The sequence below is a fragment of the Hyperolius riggenbachi genome, chromosome 3 (assembly GCF_040937935.1).
Source record: "Hyperolius riggenbachi isolate aHypRig1 chromosome 3, aHypRig1.pri, whole genome shotgun sequence".
NCBI classification, from domain to species: Eukaryota; Metazoa; Chordata; class Amphibia; order Anura; family Hyperoliidae; genus Hyperolius; species Hyperolius riggenbachi.
This window is the reverse complement of record NC_090648.1, coordinates 64724885-64745963: the sequence shown is the minus strand read 5'-3', so window position 1 is coordinate 64745963 and position 21079 is coordinate 64724885. Positions and strand designations below refer to the sequence as shown.

At 47.4% G+C, this 21079-nt stretch overlaps 1 pseudogene; it reads left to right on the top strand.

Moving 5' to 3' along the window:
- Nucleotides 1-15620: 15620 nt before the first annotated feature.
- On the top strand, nt 15621-15733 carry LOC137564680 (U2 spliceosomal RNA; annotated as a pseudogene).
- The last annotated feature ends 5346 nt before the right edge of the window (nt 15734-21079 follow it).

The window sequence follows — 21079 nt, the reverse complement described above, 5'->3', positions numbered from 1 at the left end:
GGCGTGCAGGCAGAGATGCTGTGTGTGCGGGGACTGACTTAGTCTTGGGGCGGGCAGCAGCCCTCCGGGATCCATGCCTCATTCATTTTGATAAAGGTGAGGTACTTAACACTTTTGTGACTTAGGCGACTTCTCTTCTCTGTGACAATGCCTCCAGCTGCGCTGAAGGTCCTTTCTGAGAGGACGCTTGCGGCAGGGCAGGAGAGAAGTTGGATGGCAAATTGGGACAGCTCTGGCCACAGGTCAAGCCTGCGCACCCAGTAGTTCAAGGGTTCCTCATCGCTGTTCACAGCAGTGTCTACATCCACACTTAAGGCCAGGTAATCGGCTACCTGCCGGTCGAGGCGTTGGTGGAGGGTGGATCCGGAAGGGCTACGGCGAGGCGTTGGACTAAAGAACGTCCGCATGTCCGACATCACCATGAGATCGCTGGAGCGTCCTGTCTTTGACTGCGTGGACACGGGAGGAGGATTAGTGGCAGTGGTACCTTGCTGGCGTTGTGCCGTCACATCACCCTTAAAGGCATTGTAAAGCATAGTTGACAGCTGGTTCTGCATATGCTGCATCCTTTCCACCTTCCGGTGAGTTGGTAACAGGTCCGCCACTTTGTGCCTGTACCGAGGGTCTAGTAGTGTGGCCACCCAGTACAGCTCATTCCCCTTGAGGTTTTTTATACGGGGGTCCCTCAACAGGCAGGACAGCATAAAAGACGACATCTGCACAAAGTCGGATCCAGTACCCTCCATCTCCTCTTGCTCTTCCTCAGTGACGTCAGGTAAGTCAACCTCCTCCCCCCAGCCGCGAACAATACCACGGGAAGGTTGAGCAGCACAAGCCCCCTGCGACGCCTGCTGCGGTTGTTCTCCTGCCGCTGTCCCCTCCTCCTCCCCCAAAGAAACACCTTGCTCATCATCCTCTGAGTCTGACTCGTCTTCTGCACACGACCTCTCTTCTTCCTCCTCCTCCCCCCTCTGTGCTGCCGCAGGTGTTGAGGAAACAGCTGGGTCTGATGAAAATTGGTCCCATGCCTGTTCCTGCCGTAACGGTTCCTGGTCACGCTCATTCGCAGCTTCATCCGCCACTCTACGCACAGCACGCTCCAAGAAGTACGCGTAGGGAATTAAGTCGCTGATGGTGCCCTCACTGCGGCTCACCAGGTTGGTCACCTCCTCAAACGGCCGCATGAGCCTGCATGCATTTTTCATCAGTGTCCAGTTGTCGGGCCAGAACATCCCCATCTTCCCAGACTGTTTCGTTCTACTCCAGTTGTAGAGGTACTGGGTGACGGCTTTCTTCTGTTCTAGCAGGCGGGAGAACATGAGCAGGGTCGAGTTCCAGCGAGTGGGGCTATCGCAAATGAGGCGTCTCACCGGCATGTTGTTTTTACGCTGAATTTCTGCAAATCGTGCCATGGCTGTGTAAGAGCGCCTCAAATGCCCACAGAACTTCCTGGCCTGCTTCAGGACATCCGCTAAGCCAGGGTACTTTGCCACAAATCTTTGAACCACTAGATTCATGACATGTGCCATGCAGGGTATGTGTGTCAGCTTCCCCATATGCAAAGCGGCAAGCAGATTGCTGCCGTTGTCGCACACCACGTTGCCTATCTCCAGGTGGTGCGGGGTCAGCCACTCATCCACCTGTTTCTTAAGAGCAGCCAGAAGAGCTGCTCCAGTGTGACTCTCCGCTTTGAGACAAGCCATGTCTAAGATGGCGTGACACCGTCGTACCTGGCATGCAGCATAGGCCCTGCGGAGCTGGGGCTGTGTAGCTGGAGAGGAGAACTGCCACTCAGCCAAGGAGGAGGAGGAGGACAGCGAAGAGCATGTAGCAGGAGGAGAGGAGGTGGCAGGAGGCCTGCCTGCAAGCCGTGGAGGTGTCACAATTTGGTCCGCCGCTTTCTGCTTGCCATCGTTCACCACCAGGTTCACCCAATGGGCTGTGTAGGTAATGTAGCGGCCCTGCCCGTGCTTGGCAGACCAGCCATCCGTGGTCAGGTGTACCCTTGACCCAACGCTCTTCGCAAGAGATGACACCACTTGCCTCTCAACTTCACGGTGCAGTTGGGGTATGGCCTTTCTCGAAAAATAAGTGCGGCCTGGCATCTTCCACTGCGGTGTTCCGATGGCCACAAATTTACGGAAGGCCTCAGAGTCCACCAGCCGGTATGGCAACAGCTGCCGAGCTAACAGTTCCGCCACGCCAGCTGTCAGACGCCGGGCAAGGGGGTGACTGGCCGAAATTGGCTTCTTCCGCTCAAACATTTCCTTCACGGACACCTGACTGCTGCTGTGGGCAGAGGAGCAGGAACCGCTCAAGGGCAGAGGCGGAGTGGAGGAGGGTGCCTGTGAAGGTGCAAAGGAGAAAGCGGCAGAAGCAGATGATGCACCTGAAGGAGGAAGAGGAGAAGGAGGGTGACTTTTCTTTTGTGTGCTGCTGCTGCTTTTGCTCAGGTGGCCATCCCATTGCTGTTTATGCCTTTTCTCCAGGTGCCTTCGTAAGGCACTTGTCCCTACGTGAGTGTTGGCCTTTCCACGGCTCAATTTTTGTTGGCAGAGCGAACAGATGGCTTTGGTCCGATCTGAGGCACACACATTAAAAAATTTCCACACCGCTGAGCCACCCTGGGATGTGGGCACTATGGGGACCTCAGCAGCTGATGCTGAAGGGCAAGTTGGCTGGCTGTACATAGGTGGCGATACATGGTGCCGGACTCTGCCACCAGCTGTTTCTGACGAAGAGCTGCCCCAGCTTCTTTCAGCAACTTCTCTCCTCCTACTACTCTCTGACTCCCCCTCTGAACTGTCCCCCTCTTCATCTCCTCTATTGGGAACATACAGAGGATCCCTATTACCGTCATCATCGTAGTCATCCTGCCCAGCTTCGCTTGCCTCAGACAAATCCAAACTTGCACCATCAGTAGGTCCTTCATCCTCCTGACACGTTACATCCATAGTGTTGCCGCGTAACTCAGACATATTAGCTGGTGAAAATTCATCTGGCTGTAACAACAATGGCTGTGCATCAGTGATTTCAACACTAAATAATTCTTGCGAAGTGTCAAATGCAGCGGAAGTGGTGCTAGTAGTAGCGCTGGTGGCTGAGCAAGATGAGGTGTTCTGTGTCGCTAAATACTCAACCACGTCCTGACAATCTTGGGAGGTGATGGGACGTGCCTTGCCTTCTTCCGAGCACTGTACTGTGGGCCAGGTCCACACGAAATTACATTTACACGACCTCGCGCAGACCTGCCGGGTGGCCTTCCTCTGCCTCTGCCACTACCTCTTCCTCTTCCTCTACCTGTTTTGTCCATATTGGGTATGCACGGAGTGGTATATCACACTGCGTGCACTCACGTAGGTAGGTGGGTTCACTTAACTGCACAGGTATGCGCACTGATGCGGTGGGTTCACTGAACAGAACAGGTATACAGTGGCGGGTTCACAGAACAGGTATGCAGTGGCGGGTCCACTGAACAGAACAGGTATACAGTGGCGGGTCCACTGAACAGAACAGGTATACAGTGGCGGGTTCACAGAACAGGTATGCAGTGGCAGGTTCACTGAACACAACAGGTATGCAGTGGCAGGTTCACTGAACACAACAGGTATGCAGTGGCGGGTTCACTGAACAGGTATACAGTGGCGGGTCCACTGAACAGAACAGGTATACAGTGGCGGGTCCACTGAACAGAACAGGTATACAGTGGCGGGTTCACAGAACAGGTATACAGTGGCGGGTCCACTGAACAGAACAGGTATACAGTGGCGGGTTCACAGAACAGGTATGCAGTGGCGGGTCCACTGAACAGAACAGGTATACAGTGGCGGGTCCACTGAACAGAACAGGTATACAGTGGCGGGTTCACAGAACAGGTATGCAGTGGCAGGTTCACTGAACACAACAGGTATGCAGTGGCAGGTTCACTGAACACAACAGGTATGCAGTGGCGGGTTCACTGAACAGGTATACAGTGGCGGGTCCACTGAACAGAACAGGTATACAGTGGCGGGTCCACTGAACAGAACAGGTATACAGTGGCGGGTCCACTGAACAGAACAGGTATACAGTGGCGGGTCCACTGAACAGAACAGGTATACAGTGGCGGGTTCACAGAACAGGTATACAGTGGCGGGTCCACTGAACAGAACAGGTATACAGTGGCGGGTTCACAGAACAGGTATGCAGTGGCGGGTCCACTGAACAGAACAGGTATACAGTGGCGGGTCCACTGAACAGAACAGGTATACAGTGGCGGGTCCACTGAACAGAACAGGTATACAGTGGCGGGTTCACAGAACAGGTATACAGTGGCGGGTCCACTGAACAGAACAGGTATACAGTGGCGGGTTCACAGAACAGGTATACAGTGGCGGGTCCACTGAACAGAACAGGTATACAGTGGCGGGTTCACAGAACAGGTATGCAGTGGCGGGTCCACTGAACAGAACAGGTATACAGTGGCGGGTCCACTGAACAGAACAGGTATACAGTGGCGGGTCCACTGAACAGAACAGGTATACAGTGGCGGGTTCACAGAACAGGTATACAGTGGCGGGTCCACTGAACAGAACAGGTATACAGTGGCGGGTTCACAGAACAGGTATACAGTGGCGGGTCCACTGAACAGAACAGGTATACAGTGGCGGGTTCACAGAACAGGTATGCAGTGGCGGGTCCACTGAACAGAACAGGTATACAGTGGCGGGTCCACTGAACAGAACAGGTATACAGTGGCGGGTCCACTGAACAGAACAGGTATACAGTGGCGGGTTCACAGAACAGGTATACAGTGGCGGGTCCACTGAACAGAACAGGTATACAGTGGCGGGTTCACAGAACAGGTATACAGTGGCGGGTCCACTGAACAGAACAGGTATACAGTGGCGGGTTCACAGAACAGGTATGCAGTGGCGGGTCCACTGAACAGAACAGGTATACAGTGGCGGGTCCACTGAACAGAACAGGTATACAGTGGCGGGTCCACTGAACAGAACAGGTATACAGTGGCGGGTTCACAGAACAGGTATACAGTGGCGGGTCCACTGAACAGAACAGGTATACAGTGGCGGGTCCACTGAACAGAACAGGTATACAGTGGCGGGTCCACTGAACAGAACAGGTATACAGTGGCGGGTTCACAGAACAGGTATGCAGCGGCAGGTTCACTGAACACAACAGGTATGCAGTGGCAGGTTCACTGAACACAACAGGTATGCAGTAGCGGGTTCACTGAACAGGTATACAGTGGCGGGTCCACTGAACAGAACAGGTATACAGTGGCGGGTCCACTGAACAGAACAGGTATACAGTGGCGGGTTCACAGAACAGGTATGCAGTGGCGGGTCCACTGAACAGAACAGGTATACAGTGGCGGGTTCACAGAACAGGTATACAGTGGCGGGTCCACTGAACAGAACAGGTATACAGTGGCGGGTTCACAGAACAGGTATGCAGTGGCGGGTCCACTGAACAGAACAGGTATACAGTGGCGGGTCCACTGAACAGAACAGGTATACAGTGGCGGGTCCACTGAACAGAACAGGTATGCAGTGGCAGGTTCACTGAACACAACAGGTATGCAGTGGCAGGTTCACTGAACACAACAGGTATGCAGTGGCGGGTTCACTGAACAGGTATACAGTGGCGGGTCCACTGAACAGAACAGGTATACAGTGGCGGGTCCACTGAACAGAACAGGTATACAGTGGCGGGTCCACTGAACAGAACAGGTATACAGTGGCGGGTTCACAGAACAGGTATACAGTGGCGGGTCCACTGAACAGAACAGGTATACAGTGGCGGGTTCACAGAACAGGTATGCAGTGGCAGGATCACTGAACAGGTATGCAGTGGCAGGATCACTGAACAGGTATGGAGTGGCAGGATCACAGTACAGGTATGCAGTGGGCTGAGGGCTCACTGAACAGAACAGGTATGCAGTGGCAGGATCACTGAACAGGTATGGAGTGGCAGGATCACAGTACAGGTATGCAGTGGGCTGAGGGCTCACTGAACAGAACAGGTATGCAGTGGCAGGATCACTGAACAGGTATGCAGTGGCAGGATCACTGAACAGGTATGCAGTGGCAGGATCACAGTACAGGTATGCAGTGGGCTGAGGGCTCACTGAACAGAACAGGTATGCAGTGGCAGGATCACTGAACAGGTATGGAGTGGCAGGATCACAGTACAGGTATGCAGTGGGCTGAGGGCTCACTGAACAGAACAGGTATGCAGTGGCAGGATCACTGAACAGGTATGCAGTGGCAGGATCACAGTACAGGTATGCAGTGGCAGGATCACAGTACAGGTATGCAGTGGGCTGAGGGCTCACTGAACAGAACAGGTATGCAGCCAGGAAGAAGTTAAGCCTAACTAATCTTTCCCTATATGAGAGACTGCAGCAGCTCGCCCTACTCTCACTAATGCAGGCACACGAGTGGCCGTAATGGCCGCCGCTGCCTGCCTTATATAAGGGGGGGTGGGGCTCCAGGGGCTAGTGTAGCCTAATTGGCTACACTGGGCCTGCTGACTGTGATGTAGAGGGTCAAAGTTGACCCTCAGTGCATTATGGGGCGAACCGAACTTCTTCCGCACAAGGTTCGCGTGCGGTACCCGCACGCGAACCACCTACGTTCGCGCGAACCACGTTCGCCGGCGAACCGTTCGGCCCAACTCTAATCTGAAGTATAGTCCCCTGTATCGGAGGAATAGAAGGTTAGTGGTTGGGAGCCCCCCACAGCTCTGGGTCCCACGGTGATCGTAGGGGCGGTCTTCTCTCTAGTTAGGTCCCTGGTAACAAATCATCACAGAATACTAAAAAAAGAAGTGTGCAGAAAAGGATCCAACATGAAAGGTACATGCAACAAAGTCAACAGAAGATCCTGCAAATACTGCACCACTACACCCATATACTGTAATAGTATCAAAAGGAGCTTTATTGAATGACATAACTGAGTTAACAAACTAAAAACAATTAAAACTAATATGACAGGGGTAAGTCCAAAAACTACAGTATGCATGTCTGTGGGGGCCTCTACATAGTTCATAAAGAATAGGTGGCCCTTTATTCAATTCACCTTTTTTCCTGAGTTTCCTTCTAGGAGATAATTTTTGATTTTCTATCTAAAGTAACTTTTCAGCACAGTGCATCTGAAGAAGTACTGCACTGGTAGGTGAAAAGGTACTGTGAAAACGATTCAACTTTCTTGTTTGCTGGTGGCTTTAGAAGGTATTTTATTGATATGGTGTGAAAATGCGTACGTTAAAAAAGGGCGCCGGGAAAAAAGGGCGCAGGGTTTTAAAAGATAATCATGAATAACGTTTAAAAAAAATTGTGTTATATTTCGTTTAAAAATAATGTTTTATAAAGTTATAAATCATTAAATAATGTGTATAAAATCGGCAATTTTAAAAACGTTAATCTTCCCTGTTTAAAAATGGAAATGTATAATAACGTTTTATAAAACATTAATAAGAATTTTACTAAAGCTATACCTAACCCTACTCTCACACAGAACCCTCCCTGTACCTATCCCTAACCCCTAGACCCCCCTGTTGGTGCCTAACCCTAAGACCCCCCTGGTGGTGCCTAAACCTAAGACCCCCCTGTTGGTGCCTAAACCTAAGACCCCCCTGTTGGTGCCTAAACCTAAGACCCCCCTGTTGGTGCCTAACCCTAAGACCCCCCTGTTGGTGCCTAACCCTAAGACCCCCCTGGTGGTGCCTAAACCTAAGACCCCCCTGTTGGTGCCTAAACCTAAGACCCCCCTGGTGGTGCCTAACCCTAAGACCCCCCCTGTTGGTGCCTAACCCTAAGACCCCCCCTGTTGGTGCCTAACCCTAAGACCCCCCTGTTGGTGCCTAACCCTAAGACCCCCCTGTTGGTGCCTAACCCTAAGACCCCCCTGTTGGTGCCTAAACCTAAGACCCCCCTGTGATAAGCATTAATAACGTTTTAAAAAAATATGGTGCGGTTTTTCGTTTAAAAATAAAAAAAAAATATATATATTGTACGGTTTTTCGTTTAAAAGTAATGTTTTAAAAAATATTGTACTGTTTTTCGTTTAAAAATAATGTTTTAAAAATTATAAATCATTAAATAATGTGTAATCATGAGAAACAGTTATAAAACATTAAAAGTCTCCGGGTGCCGCTTTTAAAACGTTATTTTTCTCCGGCGCCCTTTTTTCCTGTTGGGCGCCGATTTAAACGATATTTATTATGGGAGTGAATGGCGGCGCCCTTTTTGTCCACCTGCCTCATGCGCCCAAATTTCCTGCTTCCGTGAAAATATCTGCATGCTATATATGCAGATCATCCCCTTTTCTCACCTGGTATTCAAAAAAGAAAAGGCAAAACAAAAGTTTGTATTCTTAAAACAGAAGGTATTTGCGATATTTCAGGTTGGAGTGAGCATATAATGTCTCCCATCATGCATCACTGCTGAATATGCAAATCATCCTTTGTTGTCACTATAGCTAACCACACCTCCAGAACCAATGGAATGCAGGTGTGGTTAGCTACAGGGCCAACAAAGGATGATTTGCCTTTTCAGCAGTGATGCATCGTGGGAGACATCATATGCTCACTCCAATCTGAATTACCACAATCTGAATTACCACATATATACACAATATCTTCTGTTTTAAGAAGGCAAACGCCTGTTTTGCATAACATTTTAGTAAGAGGGCTTTGTGGACCTTTTGTAGCCTCTTACACCCTCCTAGGAGTTCTGGTTCACCATGAGCTTGCTGGGTAGTCTGTAGCAAAGGAAAGGAAAAGTGATGCTAGCTGCTGGTTTCGGGTGAACAATACTGTTTGTACAAGAGCTGCATGACTCATTCCTGCAATCATCTCTCATTGATCTGAGGTGGACAGTAAGAAGCCTGAGATAAGAATAAGCAGCTGGCTGATGAGCAGTGGGACGCTGTGTTCTGTTGCTTCAGTGACTGATGATTCACCTGAACCTGAACTCTTGCACGGGAAAGCAGGGAGTAGACCCACTGCAGATTTATTGCAGGATTTGTATAAGCTCTAACAAAAATGTTTCTCTTTAAAGGTTATTATGCTGTTGCTTATCTTTTAGAGCAGAGAGGAAGTTCTGAGTAGTCCAGGTCCACTTTAACTGTAGGGAGCTGGGCTCTTAAAGAGAAACTGTGACCATGAATTGAACTTCATCCCAATCCGTAGCTGATACCCCCTTTTACATGAGAAATCTATTCCTGTTCACAAACGGATCATCAGGGGGCTCTGTATGGCTAATATTGTGGTGAAACCCCTCCCACAAGAAACTCCTCCCACAAGAAACTCTGAGGACCATGTTCCTGGCAGTTTCCTGTCTGTGAACCTTGTTGCATGTGGGAAATAACGGTTTACAGCTGTTTCCAACTGCTAAAAAAAAAGCAAGCAGCAGCTACATCACCTTCCAGCAGTAAAAATGTCACCATGTGATAAATGTCAGAATGCAAATCAGGGAGAGGAAAGATTTGGGCAAACACTGACTAAATCATTTATTCATAATTATTGTAAAAATGAAGCACTTTTTTTATTACATTATTTTCACTGGAGTTCCTCTTTAAGGGTACGTTTCCACTAACGCGAATTCACATGCGTTCCCCGCATGCAAATTCGCATAACCAATAAAAGTGAATGAGCCTGTGTCCACTTGTCAGGAAAACGGAGCGTTTTCTTGTGCAGGAAAAATCTGCACAGCAGAGCCATCCGAATTCGGACACCGCACACACCGCATGCGATTCGCATACAATGTATTTAATAGGGAATTCACATGGCGTTTTTGTATGTGAATTTTCATGGAAATTCGCATACGATTTCGCATGGAATCAATGAAAAAGCACACAGGCACTGCCATGGTTAAATTTGCACACAGTGTCATCCATGCGAAATCTTATGCGAATTCGTTGTAAAATTCGCATACAACCGCATGCGATTTTGCTCCTGCATACAAATTCGTCCGCGGAGAATCTGCGGCGATTCTACACCGCACTAGTGGAAACGTACCCTAACAGTTTCTCTACTTCACTATAGCTTTATTAGGAGGGAGATAATAAACCTCATGAAAAGGTGTATGGTGATGCTGGGGCTGCCTTTCTCAGTCAGACTCCAGTCAGTCCCCTGTGGCATCCCTGGATCCTATGCTACTTCACCAGCTCCTGTTGAGAGAATGTTCGCCTGTGCATGCCATCTGCTGGCTGATATTAGAATTGCAGCTGAAGCTTCCTTACTACAAACATAATTACAGAAAGTCTTTGAGGGGGGACTGATATTTGTTGGAATTTTCAGAGGGAATGGAGTTTAGTTCAGTGGCAGGCGACTGAGCAATATGGTGACCCTGATATTTTGGTTTCCAGGCTTCTTTATTCTGTTAAAGGACACCAGAAGTAAAAAGGATATGAAGGATGCCATATTTATTTTCTTTGAAATAAAATATCAGTTGTTTGGCTGTCCTGGTGATCTTTCAGGCATCGGTAGTGTCTGAATCACACACCTAGAACAAGCATGCAGCAAATTAAGTCCTACATTTGATCTGCATGCTTGTTCAGGGTCTATGGTTAAAAGTATTAGAGGCAGAGGATAAGCAGGATAGCCAGGCAACTGGTATTCCTGAAAGGGAGTCTGAAGATTTAAAAAAATACCTCTTTTTACTCGGCAGTCCTCTTCAGCAATAAGACCATAGCTGAAACGCCGCATTCCTGCGGCAGAATGATCAGTTAATACCCCCAAAATCCCCAGGGCAAAATTTGGGGCTCCTTCCAGGTAGAGGCAGAGCTTTGTGCAGTAGCTCTGCCTCTGCTCTCGTCAATCTCCACTGATCTCCGCCTCCTCTCGCCCCTCGGTCTTCTTTCACTCAGAGGGGTGGGAGGAGGCGGAGATTGACGCGAGCAGAAGCAGAGCTACAGCGCAACGCTCTGCCTCCATCAGGCAGCAAAATACAGGAATTATGGAATTTTGCCCCAGGATTTTGGGGGTATAAAGACATTGATCTGCCGCGGGAATGCAGCGTTTCAGCTATGGTCTTATTGTATTTTATTAGGCTTCTGACTCCCTTTAAATGTACCCAGTGCAGCTTGTATGCCCTGATCTTGCCTGTTGCCTGACAATGCCCCCAGTCCGGATATTGCCTGTGGTTGGCCTGCTGGTCTTCTCAGCTGTTGCCCTTCCGTGGTACTGTGATAATATGACAGGTCCACTTCTCAGCTCATCACTGTGTTAGAAACTCAGAATATGTATTCCAGTTCATTAATTATCTCTCTGCCTTATCCCATAAATTATTGTCGGATCGGGTATGTTGTGGCGGCACCGATTTTCATCCAAAAAATCGATAAAATTATCGATTCAGATGGTTGTCCAGACTGCAAAATCGCTAATGTATGGCCTCCCCTTTAGGATGCGTAATTCAGGGTCCTGCTATTTCCGGCCCCCATTTTACAGTAATTTTAACATTATTCGGGCTGCGCCACTGTACAAATGTGGCGGTGCCAACATGTGGCGCTGAGCAGGTGCTGAAGTGACCTGACTCAGGCTACACCCCTATGTATGGACACACTACAATGCATTTTCAGCAAGTCAACTGAAGCAAGAGGGATATGGAGACTGCCATATCTATTTCATTTTAAATAATGCAGATTACCTGGCTGTCCTGCTGATCCTCTGCCTCTAATACTTTTAGCCATAGACCCAGAACAAGCATGCAGCAGATCAGGGGTTTTTGACATTATTGTCACATCTGATAAGACTAGCTGCATGCTTGTTTCTGGTGTTATTCAGACACTACTGCAGCCAAATAGATCAGCAGGGCTGCCAGGCAACTGGCATTCATACCTAACAACTTTTTGAGATAAAGAGACACTTAAGACATGTCCCTGCCACACCCCTAGTCACGCCCCTGCCACACCCCTAGTCACACATACCATAAAGATTTTAAAATATGTTGTTTTATTATTTAAACCACATTGTTCCTTTCTATCCTGGTGCATTTACCTTTATGTTAACATTTTTGAAAATAAGAAATCTATCAATTCAAAGGATAGGCATAAAGTGCAGGGTCAATTTAACACATTTTTCAGTAGATGATCTGTACATCGGTCCTGGAAGAAGGACAACAAAGGAGGGAGAAAGAGGGACAGAGGGACTGGCCCTCCAAAAGAGTGTCAGTTGGGAGCTATACTGGTATTGTTTAACCACTTAATCCTATCTGGACGGATATATCCATCCAGATAGCCTGCACTGCTGCCCAGCCCTGGTGCGCGTGCTCCCGCCACCTTCCGTTAGCCCGGAGATCAATGAATGGGAACAAAGTTCATTGATCTAAGTCCCCATATGAAAGACCGACACCGTCAACGAGACGGCTCCATCTTTCACAAATCCCTTCGGTCCCATCCCCTCATTACTTTCGCTTTGCGGAGGAACTTTCCGCATGCAGAAGTGAGCTGCAAGGGCATCTTGTGGCCAAATAGTAAAAGGACATCTGAAAATAAAAATTTCCAGATAATTACATTTATTTACTTATAAAATTAGCCCCTTACCTGCCACACTCCCCGATAGGTACACATAATTTTTTTTGTAAAAAAAAATATATACAATAAAAAAATAACATAAATAGTTACCTTAGGGACTGAACTTTTTTTTTAATATGTATGTAGTAAAGTATATTACTGTTATTTTTTAAATTATGTTTAAAATTATATTATAAAATGGATTTATAATAAAATAATTCTTAGCAAAATGTACCACCCAAAGAAAGCCTAATTGGTGGCGGAAAAAACAAGATATAGATCATTTCATTGTGATAAGTAGTGATAAAGTTATTGGCGAATGCATGGTAGGTGAAAGTTACTTGGATGCATAAGGTGAAAACGACACTGAAGGCTGAAGTGGTTAAAAGGAACTAAATATGGAGGCCTCCATAACTATCTCACTTCACTTATCCTGAGGTGGGGAATTAAAGAGAAACAGGGCCGGTTCTCTCATGAAGCAAGGTGAAACAATTGTATCAGGCGCAGAGAATTCAGGGGCAAGATTTTTGTACTGTGTGTACCTCCTGAGGAGGAAAGCAGTGGCTGAGCATTATCAGTGTGTTTGTCACAGACTCACAGCCAGCCAGTGTGCTATTGTGTTGAGCTGCAGCATGTCATGTGAGAGCATTAAATAAAGCAGAGTGAATTGTCGGGTGCTGTGCAATCATTCCAAATCAAGGGGGCGCAGCCTCACAAGTTTGCCTCAGGCAGCAAAAACTCTAGAACCGGCCCTGACTACTGCAGTCCAGTAGATCAGTAGAACAGCCAGGCAATCGGTATGAGTACCAGGGACGTTGCTAGGATCCCAAGAGATCCAGGGCACTTTAACTCTGAATGTGAGTCATTCGGTGTAATATTCCCATGTTTAGAGATCCTTCACCAACATGGCTTTCTTCTCTATTGATTTACAGCTGTTGAGCTTTGAGGAGTGGCCACCCACAGCTTGTATTTATTTTAATGATTGAACACATCTAGACCATTGTTCGAGCCATAATGAACCCATAGACAAGGGTTGCTGGGGATTTGCATTGACTACTGTACAGTAATGGGTGGCTCAGATGTAAGGAGTCCTTTAAATATTTTATGAAACGTTATAAATTAGGCAGCCTGTCCTGGTGTCACAGTTACAGGCAGTGAATAATGCAGGAGGCATGCAGACAGGCAGACACTGGACACCTGGCTGCTGGTGAGGGGTCCTTGCAGGCTACTGACTGACTGGCCACCATTGCTTTATGCAGTCCTCAGTCCAAAAGCCTTGCTCCAGGAACTGGATACACATAAGACCAGTTTCATATTAGTCAAAGTTCCGTATCAAGGTGAAAAGCTAATTAGGATATTTACAGTTTACAAAAACTCTGTCAAGGACAGGCTAAAAGGTGGCTATACACATAGCTCCCAACTGTCCCTCTTTTGGAGGGACAGTCCCTCTTTGGGAGCCCTCTCCCTCTGTCCTCATTTGTCCCTCTTTCTATGTAAATATATCTATTTCTCTACTAAAAAAATGTGTTTGATCAACTCTAAACTGTATTCCCATCCTTTAAACTGATATATTACTAATTTTAAAATGTTAATATGAAGGAAAATGAACCAGGATAGAAAGGACCAGTGTGGTTTGAATTATAAAACAATTTTTTCTTATGAAATCTTTATGGTATCCGTGGCTAGGGCTGTGATGGGGGCATGATCAGGGGTGTGGCAGGGGCGTGGCTTAAGTGTCCCTCTTTCTCATCTCAACATAGTTACATAGTTATTTTGGTTGAAAAAAGACATACGTCCATCGAGTTCAACCAGTATAAAGTACAACACCAGCCTGCTCCCTCACATATCCCTGTTGATCCAGAGGAAGGCGAAAAAACCCTTACAAGGCATGGTCCAATTAGCCCCTAAAGGGAAAAATTCCTTCCCGACTCCAGATGGCAATCAGATAAAATCCCTGGATCAACATCATTAGGCATTACCTAGTAATTGTAGCCATGGATGTCTTTCAACGCAAGGAAAGCATCTAAGCCCCCTTTAAATGCAGGTATAGAGTTTGCCATAACGACTTCCTGTGGCAATGCATTCCACATCTTAATCACTCTTACTGTAAAGAACCCTTTCCTAAATAAATGGCTAAAACATTTTTCCTCCGTGCGCAGATCATGTCCTCTAGTCCTTTGAGAAGGCCTAGGGACAAAAAGCTCATCCGCCAAGGTATTATATTGCCCTCTGATGTATTTATACATGTTAATTAGATCCCCAGATCTAATTAACAAGTTGGGAGGTATGCATACATCTAGTGATTCTGTTAGCCAAGAGACAACTCTCTCTCTCTGATTGAACCTTATTGGAGAAAGATCTGTTGGCTGCCATATACCGCAGGCCGATTCCCGATCGATTTCAGCATGAAATGTTGCGGGAATCAGCCTTGTGGCGCCCCCTGGTGGCTGTCCTGCTAATGTTTACCCCCGGTGCCTGTGCAGTTATAGTGTACCTTCTGCAGTCACACACTAGTCCCACGTGCTATATAGTCTCATGGGATCAGAATGCCTAAGTACAGCGGACACAGTGGCAGACACTAATGGACAGCGTGACAGGTACAGTATAACTGCATGGGGCACCGGGGGGTACATACTACATTTGGGAGGGACAGCGGCCAGGGGTTTGGTTCGCTTGTACCGATTATTGCACACGTTACCACCGTGCACTCAATCGAGCATGTTGACCCGAGATTTTCCAGCATGTCCAATCAATACATGCCGATCGGGCATGCTCATGGCGACACCCATTATTATTATTATTGATTTATATAGCGCCAGCATCTTCCGTGGCGCTGTACAATAGCATACAGGGTATAACAATACAAAGTATACAATACAACAGTTGATATAAGACAAGACAAGAGGGTGATTCGATTATAATTATCGGCAAATTACACTGAGCATTGCTTTTTAGTAGGAGGGCTTTTCGGCCTTGTTTAGTCCCCTATACATTCCTAGCGGTTTGGGTCACCCCCAGCTGCTTGGGGAATTCTGTTGTACCGGTCAAAGCCGTGCACTGATGAGAACCAGAAGTCCAAAACTGTCTACATGTTGACATGATGTAGCTTCTCGGCCTTTTGGCTAAGATCAAGTGTAGTATCTGTTCTTGAGGTTTTTGGGGGGACCTGGAGGGATGGCACTGTGGCAGGGTGTCCCTTCTTGTCGTAACTCCCCAGAGGCTGATTGAATGGATCTATACCATGGTCGAAGCTGAATGGCTGAGGGCTTTGCTTAGGCGTACTGCCCCTGGAAGTGACGCTCCAGGTGCACCTGAAAAAACCTGGGATCTGGCAGATCCCAGGCAGAAGTAGGGTGCTTTGGTCTGTACTGCCCATATGCATAGCCGACTAACGCAGCTCCCCGGCCTTTTGGCTAGGGAGTGTGCGGAATTTTTATCACTCCGGCCGCAAGGTCGGGGCCAGCTTGCCCCCTGGGGACTTCGGTTCCCACCTGGCTCCCTCTCGGGGGAGCCACGGACCATGTGGATGGCCACATGGCCCAGGCCCTGTGGGCAACCACAGGGCAGTCCAGGGTCCTCCAGCCCTTCGGGTGTTGGAGGATGCCGCCAGTGTCCTCCAACCCTCTGGTTGGAGGATGCTTAGTACCCCCTGCGCCGATGGCAAAGGGGGATAAGTTCCCTTCGGGGAACACCGGAAGGGCCCTGCTGTATTGTGGGGCCCGTGGCTACTCATGCACGTGTTGTGGGGGTGCTTTAGGGCACTCACGCTTTTTCCGTGCATGGGGCTAATAGCCTTGCTTACCCGGGACTCCTGTTGCATGCAAGAAAGCTTAAAAAAAAAAAAAAAAAGCTGTGTAAAATTTAAAGCTATAGGCTTGCTATACACCAGCGGTTCTGGATGTAAGCCTGCCTTCATGGGCATAAAAAGATAATTTGCATATTTAGTAGCGGTGCATTGTGGGTAACCACAGTTACACACTTAAATTATCACAAATACAGTCTGTTTTAAGAAGGCAAAGTACACTGTGTTGCTTTTGCTGAGTGATGCTTTTGGTTTCTTTTAAGGTGGCCATACACTGATAGATTTGAAGCAGATTTGACCATTAAATAGATTTCTGTCAGATACCGGTCAGGTCGAATCTGACAGGAATCTATCTAATGTGTGCACACACTAGGAACAGATTTCCAATAGATTTCAGAATGAAAGAATCTATCTAAATGTATTATTGGACCATTAGATCCAATGCAACTCTATAGCTGGCCATACACTGGCCCGATTTGCCGCCGTTTCGACAGCAGATTCGATCACTGGGATCGAATCTGCTGCCAATCGTTCGCGCTACACGCGGAATTTCGATCCATTTCGTCCGATCCCTTCGATCGCTCCGTGCGGAAAATTACCGTCGATCGCCCGCGGGTAGGGAGCGCGTCGCTAGCGGCGTTCGAGTGCCCGACGACCGACGCAATAGAGCGGCAATACATTACCTGCTCCGCCGGAGCGACTACCCCCGGTCACCGCTGCTCCGTGTTCGCGCTGGTCTCCGGCATGCTTCAGTTCCTCCTGCCCTGCAGGAAGTTTAAACAGTAGAGGGCGCTCTACTGTTTAAACTTCCTGCCGGGCAGGAAGAAGTAAAGCATGCTGGACCTTGAGACCAGAGCGGAGACGGAGCAGCGGTGACCGGGGGCAGTCGCACCAGCGGAGCAGGTAATGTATGCGGGCGGGGGGAGCGGCGGCAGCACCACCACCACCACCACAACAGATTGTGAACGGTTTCAGGCTGAAATCGGTTCACAATCTGTTTGCAATAAAGGTAGCCATACGATCTCTCTCTGATCAGATTCGATCAGAGAGGGATCTATCTGTTGGTCGAATCTGATGGCAAATCGACCAGTGTATGGCTACCTTTAGGGCCATCGATCTGCTTTCCATCCTGTCAGATAGATCAAATCCATTGAAATCGGCCGCAAATCAATCAATCGATTTGATAGAATACATTTGCTTGGATATTCTGCACCACTTTACTGTCTCTATTAGTTACTGTAACTGGAGAAGATGGATTTGATGCAGGTATCAGGTGTGTAAATAGGTTTGGGCACGGTACCATTCAGTGATTTATGAACACGTAACAATGACGAGGCAGCGTATTGTTCCTGTGACCGCAGTGGTTCGGCACAGATTCCCAGCAAGCGCGGAGTATGTGAAAGTTTGCTGGGATTCGTACCTTCGAGGCAAATGGCCAAATACTCTGAATGGTTTTCTGTGGAGCCTGACATGCATATCTGTGAGGCAGCCGATAAAGCTAGTTTATTCAAAATGACAGGTTTATCAGGAACAACCAGTCCTGTAGAGGTTCTGACCAGGAGTCCTGCTTTCTTTGAAACAGGTTTTGCTATATCTGTGGCTGACGTGGTGGTGCTGGTTGGAGACGTGTGAGGAATGAAACTAGACCAACAAAGACACTACAGATTTTACTGTAACTTACAGGAAATAGTCGACCGGACCTGAAAATACACATGCATTGTGGGTAGAGTAGAGCAAACAGTGTAGTGCGATAACCGTACTGAGAGGTAGATCAGTCAGATTATTTTCATGGTCATTTTACACTGGTAGGAAGTGAATAGTTTATAACAACAGCATTCCTGCCAACTTTTTGAGATGAGAAAGAGGGACACTTAAGCCACGCCCCTGTCACACCCCTAATCACACCCCATCACAACCCTAATCACGCCCCTGACACGCCCCTAGTCACGCATACGATAAAGATTTCATAAGAAAAATATGTTGTTTTATAATTCAAACCACACTGGTCCTTTCTATCTTGAGTCATTTTCCTTTATTTTAACATTTTAAAATTAAAGTAATATATCAATTTAAATGATGGGAATAAAGTTTAGTCATTCAAACACATTTTTTTAGTAGAGAAATATACATATTTACATAGAAAGAGGGACAAAGTCCTGAAAGAGGGACAAATGAGGAGGAAAGAGGGACAGAGGGACAGGGCTCCCAAAGAGGGACTGTTCCTCCGAAGGAGGGACAGTTAGGAGCTATGCAACAGTTGAGTGTTTTGTAATAACAGAGCAGAATTATCTACCAGGCACAAACCCTGGTTCACACCATAGCTCGGGGCCCCGGACTCTCTCACTGACCAGGGCCCCCAAACCACCATGCGATACCTAGAGGAAAGTGCGGGTGGGCCCCAGAACTCTCACCACCAGGGAATTCCCCCCTCTGCCTCTATACTGAATGCTGACTGCAACACACACAACTGCTCACTCCCAGCTCTAGCGATTTCCTACCTTTATGTGGTCAGCAGGCGCCTGTCAGCCAATTAGGTGCACAGTTATACACCCTTTGTCTGCCATACCAGATCTAGTAGGAATTGAATAAATTAAGCAGCAATCAGGTGGGAGGCTTCAGTCGGATGTAATCATAGATTATGTCAATAGCAGGACCGCCCCGTGCAGGCAGAAGGCGGTGGGTGCAGGGCAAAAAAATCAGCAGCCTAATGGCCGTTTCGCGCAGCGGTGCTTCTTCCGAGACTGGTCCGGACCAGTCTCGGAAAAAGTGCGGCCGTGCGAGATGGCTTAGGCTGCCCGTTTTTTGCCCTGCACCCACCGCCTTCTGCCGCTATCCTGGTAGGATCTGACTGTATGTTTGCTGTCACTTTATGCACAAGCTGTTTGATCGTGACTGACTGACACATCTATCATTGAATGATGCAAACCTGTTTGAATCTTTTGCAAGATTTTTGATACGGAATAAATTCAAGGAAACTGCAGTGCCTGATTGCTTGCTACTTCTCTTCAATGATCCATGTATTGCATCTGTTTTTCATCATGAGCACGCAGCTTCTATTCCTGAGGCAGTAATTTGTGACACAGGACCTCTCATCTCCCTACTCTGCCTATTTGCAATAATAGAGACTGTAATTCTTGTAGTGCCGGTCCTTTGCACGCTTCTTGAACCGGGTTCTAAAGATCTGTCCAGCTATCACAGATGACAAAAGGATGATGGGCATATTCAGTACAGTAGTGATGCATTGTGGGACACCTCAAACCTGAATAATCGCAAATACCTTCTGTTTCAAGAGGGAACATTTCTGGGTTTTTTATACCTCAATACTTTTAGTTCTCAATCATAAAGTGTGTGATTTAGTTATCACTTAGGTATTAAACTAGAGGCCTTTCCTGCAGGATTGTAGCTACAAAACCTGGAGCCCTGCAGTTTTATTGGGGGCTGATGATGTACAAACCCCCTTACCCTATGCTGATACTCACAGCCTGCAGTGGGCCTATCTGCCAAGCCGTTATATTACAAGTGTGACCACATGGCTCACCCACAGTGCAGCAGCCACCATGGCTCAACCACTCATATCAAGGATAGCCAAATACCTTCTCAGGAATGAGAGAAGGGAAGAAGCTGAGGTCCCCCATAGCCCTGGGCCACCGGTGCTGCCATGGCTACTCCCCCCACCCACCCCTCCCCTCCAATACAAGGGTCCATCCTCTAGACTGTGTTGTTGTGACCACACTAGAAATGGGTGGGGGGGTCATGTTGACCCCTGACAGAGGGGCGCCCAGGCTGTGGAGGTCAATGATGGGGAGAACAAAAGGGTATTAGCATTAGGGTGGCCCTCATAAATGTTATGCTTGGGGTGGGGTGAGGGGTATTATTTGTAGGTATGCCCCTTAAACAGAACTAAGTTATTACATTTAAAAAAATACAGTGCACTTATCCATTATTGGAACTCTGTAAATGTGAATGTTGTACAAACTGATTATAATTAAGGATGGTCAATGAGATGCAAATCATTTTGAGTTGAGGATTATGCAAATGCATGCAGCTTGAGAATGGAGCTATCAAATTTTACCTCAGCAGTATTTGATTTGTTATTTTTCAAGCTGTATAAATTTGCATTCAAAATTTGCATAATTCTGCATCAACTCAAAATTGTTTGCATCTCATTGACCATCCCTAATTATAACATTTTTGGAGATGGTACCTCACACCGGTTAGACTAACTCCCCAGCATGAGTGAATCTGGAAGGGAGATATACTTTTGACGGTGCGGGCAAATATTATATGCCGTATTGGGAAATACATTCCCTAAGAACCCAATGGAGGCATTGCTGGGATTTGAGGACCAAGATATGTGGAAATCATCATATGTGCTCACATGTGCTCGGAGCACAAGCTTCCAACCTCCGGCGTCTTTTTGCCACTTTCTTTTCAATCATTTTTATTGTATTTTCATTAAAGTAAATGTACAGCTTTTAGTATAACATGAAATATGTAAGGATACAAGTAGAACATCAATCTTATAGCAGAGTTGACAAAAGCATAAGATTACCAATGTGACATAATGGTTACAACCTTCAACAAGGGACATGTGAAAAAATAACCTTAGTTAACAAAAGCAAGGGAAATGGTCCCCGTTTCATAATTACACTTAACCGAGGGGTTAGACTTTTAAGTGCAAAAGTGAGAAAGAGAAGAGAATATAACAGAGGATAGCTTGGTAGAGCATATCATCCATCCGAACACTAAACCATAACGG